Source organism: Magnolia sinica, chromosome 1 (assembly GCF_029962835.1).
Source record: "Magnolia sinica isolate HGM2019 chromosome 1, MsV1, whole genome shotgun sequence".
In the NCBI taxonomy this organism is placed as follows: domain Eukaryota; kingdom Viridiplantae; phylum Streptophyta; class Magnoliopsida; order Magnoliales; family Magnoliaceae; genus Magnolia; species Magnolia sinica.
Window position 1 is genome coordinate 44493111 of NC_080573.1, and position 8640 is coordinate 44501750.

Genomic DNA, 8640 nt, shown 5'->3' on the forward strand with positions numbered 1-8640 from the left:
CTGCCATACATGCATTATATGGTGTCCACAATTTAGATGGTATGGATTGAAGTAAACGTATTAAATAATTACTTGACAAATGGCATTTACTATGGCTAGTCCAACTTGCGCTTTAAGCGGGTACCGGATTGCATCTTGCCCTGACTGGAACGATAATCCGGCTCTTTGGGGCCCACAATGATGCATGGGTTTTATCTATGCCATTCATCCATTTTTCTAGACCATTTTAGAGGGTGTTTTGCGGAGTGAAGGAACTTGTCGATGGATTGTCACTTGATGCCATGGGAGTGAGCCTATTCACTTTGGTGTTTGGATCACAGGATGGATGACTTAAATTCATATTTTGATTCATGTAATGTTTGGTTGTACCTGGAAAACAACCAACAATCTCAAAAACCATGTTTGAAAACTACACTGGAAATGATGAATCCACCTCGTCCATCTGTTTTGTGAGATCATTTTAGGACATGCTACCAAAATTCAAGGGATCCAAAAGTCAAGTGGGCCATTCGAGAGGAAACAATGGGGAAAGAATTTCCTACTATTGAAACCTTCATGAGCTCCACCTTAATGTTTAAATGTCATCCAAATCGTTTATAAGGTCATTCCCATCGGGATGTACTAACAAGTGACAACACAAAAAACCTTAGCGTGATGCAAAACTCTTGTGGTCATATGAATGTTTCAATGGTGGTCACTCAATCCCCACTGTTTTCTCGTGTGGCCCACTTGAGTTTTAAATTTATCTTATTTTTGGTCGCATGCCCTAAAATGATCTTTTAAAACGGATGGATTCCTCACAAATATCAAGGTGGGCCCCACCTCCTTTCCCAATGTAAGAACTTCAACCTAAAAGCTTTTAGGAGGAAATCCTCGTTGAGTTGATTGAACTGCTATCCATGGAATTGAATAGTATTGAATTGTATTGGATGGGATTAACATCATTATTGCACAATGATTGCATGTAAGGAAATACAATGGTATTGTAGCCATCCAATCCCATGTTTGGTATAAAAATTTTGCAAAGGGAAAACACAGGATTAAGAAAATTCATGTTTGGTGGACCATGGAATTGTAATCAATGGATCAAATTCACAACGGATGGTGTTCACTTGTACACATATAACCAGAATGTCACATGTTAACGGTTTATATGGATGGACAGCATGGATAAATGCATGCATCAATGTGGGGCCCACATGTGTAATGGATTTCAAAATACACTATAATCCAACAGGGGACTAAATGTAATTCCATCCCACCTAATCCCAACCTTTCCCAGCCTCTCCAGATGCGCGGGATGGAATCACATGGGGCCCGCAATTCTATCCCATCTAATACCCCACGCCAATCGCCCCCTAAGTATTTAATGCGTGCGTGCGGCGGGGCAGGACCTGGACGTAACAAGAACAGGCCAAATTTGTGTGGGGGCCCACAGGGGCCCACCATGATGCTTTTGTTTATCTATGCCGTTAATCACTTTTCTCAGATCCAACACTCAAATGGACCACACCAAATAGTAAGCTTAGGTTGCATTAAATGCAAGAGTCATCTCTGGCGTGGTCCATTAGAGCCTTGGATTTGCCTAATTTTTTAGGTTATACCATAACATGACTTGATAAAAGGGATGGACAGCTTGGATAACAGATACATCATGGTAGCCCCCACACAGATTGAGCCGGGTGGGACTTTCGGATGGTTGGAAGCAGATTACGCCCCACCCCCACCCGTCTGTGTGAGGGCCCACCATGATGTATCTGTTTATCCATGCCAACCATCCCTTTTCTCGTATCATTTTAAGGTATGAGCCCAAAAATGAAGCAAATCCAACGCTCAAGTGGACCATACCAACTAGTAAACTTGGGTTGCATTAAAAGTTGATGCAGCAATCATCTGTCCTAGAGTTTGTATAGTGAGATCATGCTTTCTAAGCAGTTTATAATGACTCTTTAATTGTCAAAAATCATTTTGAACCACAAAACCAAGATTGAATACATATCTTGTAGAGTTCCAAGCTTCTTTAGTCCACCCTGTATCTGATCCTTTTCCCAATATTAGTTTGTTCTATCAATATTCCAATTAAGAAGGCTCATTCCAATCTACTTTGCTGCGGTTATGGGAGATGGGACAAAGTGCAAAAGCTTATATTAAGGGCCCGTTTGGATACCACCAAATAAGTTACTTTTCCACTTGCAACAGTAGATACGTGACTTATTTCAGATAAGTAAGTTTGGTTTATGATTAGTTAATAAGTAACTTTTTTACTTAAAAGTACTTGATCACTTTGGTTAATTTTTTATCTGTTCTACTTTTCATGAGTTGCTGAACAGAGGCATCAAGACAGATGAAAGAGAGGAGAGGCTGATAAGTATGTTGTTTACCAAACATACTTATCTTCTTAATAAGTAGAAACTAGGATAAGCTACTTGTGGTATGAGTAGCTTATCTTAAGCAACTTAAGATCCAAACGGCCCCTAAATGAGAATGCCCTATTTCTTAAAATAATATAAATAGAATCATCAATGTGAATGGATAGCAAAATCTATTGGATGGAAGAAGCACAAAAAATTCAGTGCGGGTAGTTCTTGGATTTTGTTAAGATCATATGCATATGGTTTATTAACAATAATCTACGTATGGAATGAGAGAGCAAAATTCAAAGATAAAGGAAACTCATTTCTTACAGCATGAAGATTGTTGAAACTGTGATCACTTGCTGGTTTATGCTTCACAAAGGTTGCAATTGAACCAGCCTTTGCAATAAACCAAAGTGATTTGCGGGATGGACATGGAAGAGTTTGTTTGTGCTATTTGTTGGTGGTAACTTTAAAATACAAAACATAATCTGAAGTAGCTATTGCAGTAACGTTTGCATTCAAATCTTCTTCTGAATGATGGAGCTATTGCAGTAATGTTCAGTTGCTGCATTTGTTTTTGTTAACATCTCTCTCCCTCATCAATTACTTCTATTTAATGTTTCATTAGGAATGCCATAGATCAGGCCCACAAAACCCCACAATAATATTATAAACTTCACTTCTTTTCTTTTCTTTCTTTCTTTCTTTATTTTATTTATTTTATTTATTTTATTTTTTTGAAAGGTGATAAGCTTCAAAATTCAAGACCACCAAAAGGACCACTATAGGCCCCTGCATCCTTAAAACATCGAATCAAATGCAGGCTAATTTAAATCCATGAATCCATCAAATCACCGTAGAAGAGCAGCAAAAATAAAAAGACTCCTCTATGTTAGTGTTGTTGTTTTTTATAAGCATTTGATTATACACATGTGGATGATCACGCCAAATACCATAATTCCTTTCCCAGGGCATTCTGAAAACACTCAAAACTGTGATGAACCAAATGGCACGGTGAAAAGCAGTACAAGCCATTAAGTAAGACAAAACAAAGCTTATTTGAACAGATCCATACCAGATGGACCCCCAAAAACCTTTCCAAACAAGCTCATGAATCAAATGGCATTGTGAAAAGTAGTAAGAAAAAACAGTGGCCACTTGAACATGAAGAGATCCTTAACTGATGAATCAAATGGCATGGTGAAAATTAGTACGACAAATGGTAGCGACTTGAACTTGTTTGAAGAGATCCTTAACCAGCTGATGAATCAAATGGCATGGTGAAAAGTAGTAAGACAAACAGTGGCGACTTGAACATGTTTGAAGAAATCCTTAACCCTCTCCCTCCCTCTGTGAAGTGTCAAAATGCAGAACTGTCAGTTCAGTTGGAACTGTCTCCTCACCAATCAATGGCCAGCAAATTCTGCCAGTATTGAATTGTAGACTAACTGGACATATCAGATTGGAAACAGTTACAGACTGCCCATGTCGTGCATGCTGCAAACCGAGTAATGGATAAGATATTTCAAAACAAGTGATTTCAATTTGAGGTGGGTAAAATGCTATGGTACTCTAGAACCTGAATTTATTTGGGATCCTTAAAACAGATTGGAATTTAGCAAGAGCTCAAAACTGGTACTATGTAATTTGTTTCCCATCTTTATGGAGCAGCAGAGAAATTTGTTCAAGTTGATCAATTTAGAATGCCAATCATTGTGCATTTGTTCATGAATGCCACTTTACAATATAATGTTTATCAATGAGAACCTAACCTGCCGTTGATTATGAACACCACAGACTCCAGGTATCACATTGCCTAATGCATCTGTAACAAATCTGGAAGTTCAAAATCAGAAGCATTCTGAATGCAAAATGGCAAAGTTAGTAGATTAAAGGAAAACATGAAGGAAATAAAAAGATTCTGTTGTTTGAATTCATGAAGAGAGATAAGATCAGTTGCTTTCAAGCAGAGTTAAAGAAATAACAAAACCACACCTGCACTTGATCAAAGCTTTCCAGTGAGATAGTAACTTTTGGCTCAAAACCTACAGGTAGGAACATTAAAATTAGATACACATCAATGTAATAATTATCTTCCTTTGGTTTAGCAAGAAATGATAGAAACCAATTGCCAAAAAGATGCATCAAGAACACTCACAAGGATAGAAACCCATAATCCTAAATGACTAGAAAACTATTCTTTGAGAAAGAAAGAGCTTCAATACACAAAATGACCATATTGTTATTCATGTTCTCATAACATCACAAGCATGTATTGATTTAACCTTGACAAGTAGGCAGAATATACATGTTAGAACTTAGAAGTCAACAATGCAGGGTGTAATGGAGTGGTTCATGCAATAGGTGTTAAGTCACTTAAGAATACTTAAACGAATTTTTATTTTTATTTTTTAAATGGATAGTCTTCCCTTTTTTATCCAAGTGAAAGTGTGAGTTTGGGATTTGTCAGTTTGAGATTAATAAAGTTTTAAAGTTTATTACCTAAGAGTCATATAAAAAAAAAAAACAAATGAGACGAAAACATAGCTTTCCAGATGTTTAGGGGTCGTTTGGATCATAAGTTACTTAGATAAGTTTCTTATGCCTTGAGTAGCTTATCTTGATTTCTACTTATTAAACGGAAGTGATTAAGTAACTTTAATTTAAAAAATAAAAAATAAAAAACTATTTATAATTGATCATAAACCAAACTTACTTATCTCAAATAAGTTACTTGTCTGCTGCTGTTAAGTAGAAAAAGTAATTTATTTGGCGGTATCCAAAAGGGCCCTTAGTGTTTACTTCAAATTGTTTCTAGGCCACGAGACTCACAAGTAGGTGCATGTCCATGGATTACCATGAACTTGAAGTACAATCATACGGAGAAGCTTTCTGCAAGAGTACCAAGGAAATTTGGAGCATTGAAACTATAGGAAGAAGCCTATAGCCACTTCCACATTAGCAATCAATATATTATGGTGGGACAACTAGAATTGTTAATACATGGAAATGGGAGTGATCAATGACTTTGATACTACAAAACAAAAAACTGGGGTGCCTAAGTCAGATACTTGAATAGCTGGACAAAAGTAAGGATCTCCCTTTCCCAACACTTGAAAATTGAAACCTAGATTTTGTTGGGATTTTGAACTCTAAATTATCAATTATTTTGGATTTGTGGTGAAGCGCACCAATTAAGCAAGAAATTCAACACATGATATTGCTAAGGGAATGTTTTAACCTGATGAATGATTATACTCATCAGTAGAAACCATTCCTCACCATACACATATCTTGAATTTTGAATTTTAATGATCCACCACAATCAGTCTTTTGTTGTAATAGATGCCCATACCCAGAGAGTCAAGAACATAAGGTGTGAAAAAAATGGCCCATAAAGGCCGTTAACGATCCATTATGGGGCTGATGCAGTTTTTTTCTTTCTTTTCTCTCTTTCTTTCTTTTTTTTTTTTCTTTTTTTTTTTTTGTTATAAAGGTTGTAACACCCGGAATGACCCGTATTGTAATTGTAATGAAGGTGGCCGCTATGGCCACCATTACTGTTATTAAATACTTTGTAGAGAAACAATTTATTTCTAATGTCCTAATTAAGACTATTAAGATACCTTGAAATCTTTTGGTCTTCATACTCAAGAAACACTGCCACAATGTCAATGTATGGAACTCCTTAGTATATTCATTTATTAATTTCTTTCCTTAACGTGGATTGTGACATCTTGATAAAGGACACAGGCATAAGTCGTTGCTATGATCTTCCTTTTAACTTTTTTTCTCATCTTTTCCTAAGAATTTACTTTTTCCTTATCCTGACAGATTTTTCGGCTTAGAAATCATTCCAACATGCTAACGTGTGACCAAAGGACTTCATACCTAACCTAACCTTCAGATTGTCCACAATTTCTTTATATTGACAACTTTTCCGCATTGCTCGGCCAATTGATTAAGTCACCAGCATGCAAACGACTATGGAATTTAGAAATTTTTTACCTTAATTTCAGACTCTCTTTCACATTGCAACAATCAAAGAGTTCAATCATTGGTATCATCACAAGTTGGGGCTGACCATTGTTGGTTAGGACCTTGGTAGGAATCTTCCCCTAGTGCCCATGTGCTCCAACTTCAGTATCTAGATCCCTCTACACTGGAGCTCTCCCACTTGATTGGTGAGATTACCTACCATAGCATGAGTTAATCTACTCACTCTGTAAGCAATGTTTTAAATAGCTACGTTGTGTAGCATGTAGCTTACGCTACATAGCGTAGCTTAGCCTTAACGTTACATAGCTCATGAAAATAGCTCAAGTCATGTGTAGCCTACGCTACATGATAATTTTCATGTGCAACATGCTACATAACTACACTACACGCTATGTAGCTCACATTACAATTTTTTTTAACTACAACATTAAAATCAATTGATGCTTTCAATGATTTGTTACATTTTTTTTTTTCAAAAAAATTAGTTAATTTTTCACTGCTTTTAGTAAAAATAATATAAGTGACAGCATTTTTTTTGAACTATGAATATAAGTGACAGCATTAAATCAGTTTCATTGCTTTCTTTACATTTACGCTTAATCATTACCCTATATTATTTTAGGTTAAGTTTAGTTGCACCAAATATAATGAAATATTGTTAAAATTTATTATTAATCAGTCTAATTGGTCCAAAATATCATGAAATTGGTGCAACAAAGCGCAACCTTGACTAAAAAATTTAGAAGTAGCATGTAGCTTACGCTACACGCTATGTAGCTTACACCTCACACTTCAGAGGGGTGAATTCTACACTACATGCTATTTGCTATTTAAAACACAGTCTATGAGTACATGGATCAATTGGATTACTTACACAAATTCTTCATGCGTCACCCCTTCGAAACCATTAGGGAATGACGTGGAGTCAAAATCCCCCCAACAAGCACCTGCTTTGATTCCAAAATAGTGCAACCTAGTTATTGAGTCAATGAGATTTCAATACTTGGATCGCAAGAATGGACAAGAGTATGCCCCCAAGAATGTTCGAGTAGCAAGGAGTGAGCAACTTCAATGAAAATTAAAATTCTCCTTACAAAGGCTTACACAAAAACTCATAAATGTAAAAAAATGTGGAATGCCTACCTCCTATAGCACCTCCCCCTTTATAGACCCTAAAGACAATCCCTATGAATCTTCAATGAAAATACACAAACTATTACATTGATTTTAAATCAATCTATAACTTATTTACAATAACAAAATCACACCAATGAAGATTTGGTTTTAAATAACAAAAGAAAATCTATTAAATACCCCAAAATCTCCAATCATATCTTCCACATCAGCCCCCCTTATCTTCCACAAATGGCAAATATGATCACTGACATTTAACCTCAAATTTTGCAACAAACAGCCCAAAATCAGAACATGTTAGAATGGTGGGCCATGGGCCTGCCAATCCACATAGTCCAGTGGTCCAAGCATCAAAACTTCAATTGGAGTGGCAATTAACACTATATGCTGCATTCACATGCTACAGTTTAATCCCAGAAGGAAAACAGTATCACTTCAACATCTTCACTAGACCCTACTGTTATCAACTAAATATGAGGATTCAAATTGAAATATAGACACAAAGATGCACAGATATCTGAATATGATTTGTTTTTGTTGATTTAGATAAAAAGTGATGTTTGCAAACCAATATCTTCCCATTTCAACAGATCAGTAATACTTGGTTCTCTTCTCCACCAGATCTGACTTGGCATCCAGTCATCATCATCATCATCTTCTTCTTTTTTTTCTTCTTCTTCTTCTAGAAATTGATGTTCCTAGTCATCTTTTGGAAGCAAAGATCCGAAGGACCAATAGAATTATTTTCCTTCTTATTTTCTTAGGCTCATTTCCATTCCTTGCGGTTGTGATGTTTGTGCCACTTCCACAATGCAAAGAACTCCAGCTGCAGCAACATTCCACATCTAAAATCCTTTAAAATCCATGTACCAGAAAATTGATTTCTTCTCATAGAAGTGAAGATTTGAATGTATCTTATTGATGTATATAGTAGAAACAAATAATAGTAGGAATAATTGAAAATCACACAGTAGACCAAGGAAATAAAATTCCAAACACAATTCAAAATGAAGCATTGAATTGAATACAAGGAAACAGAAAACTCATAATTTCAATCAAACTTGCAGAAATGATAACAGAACAGAACCTTTCTGAAAATCTTACAATTCACCGAATGCAATGAATTCACAATTGCATATATTTGACAATT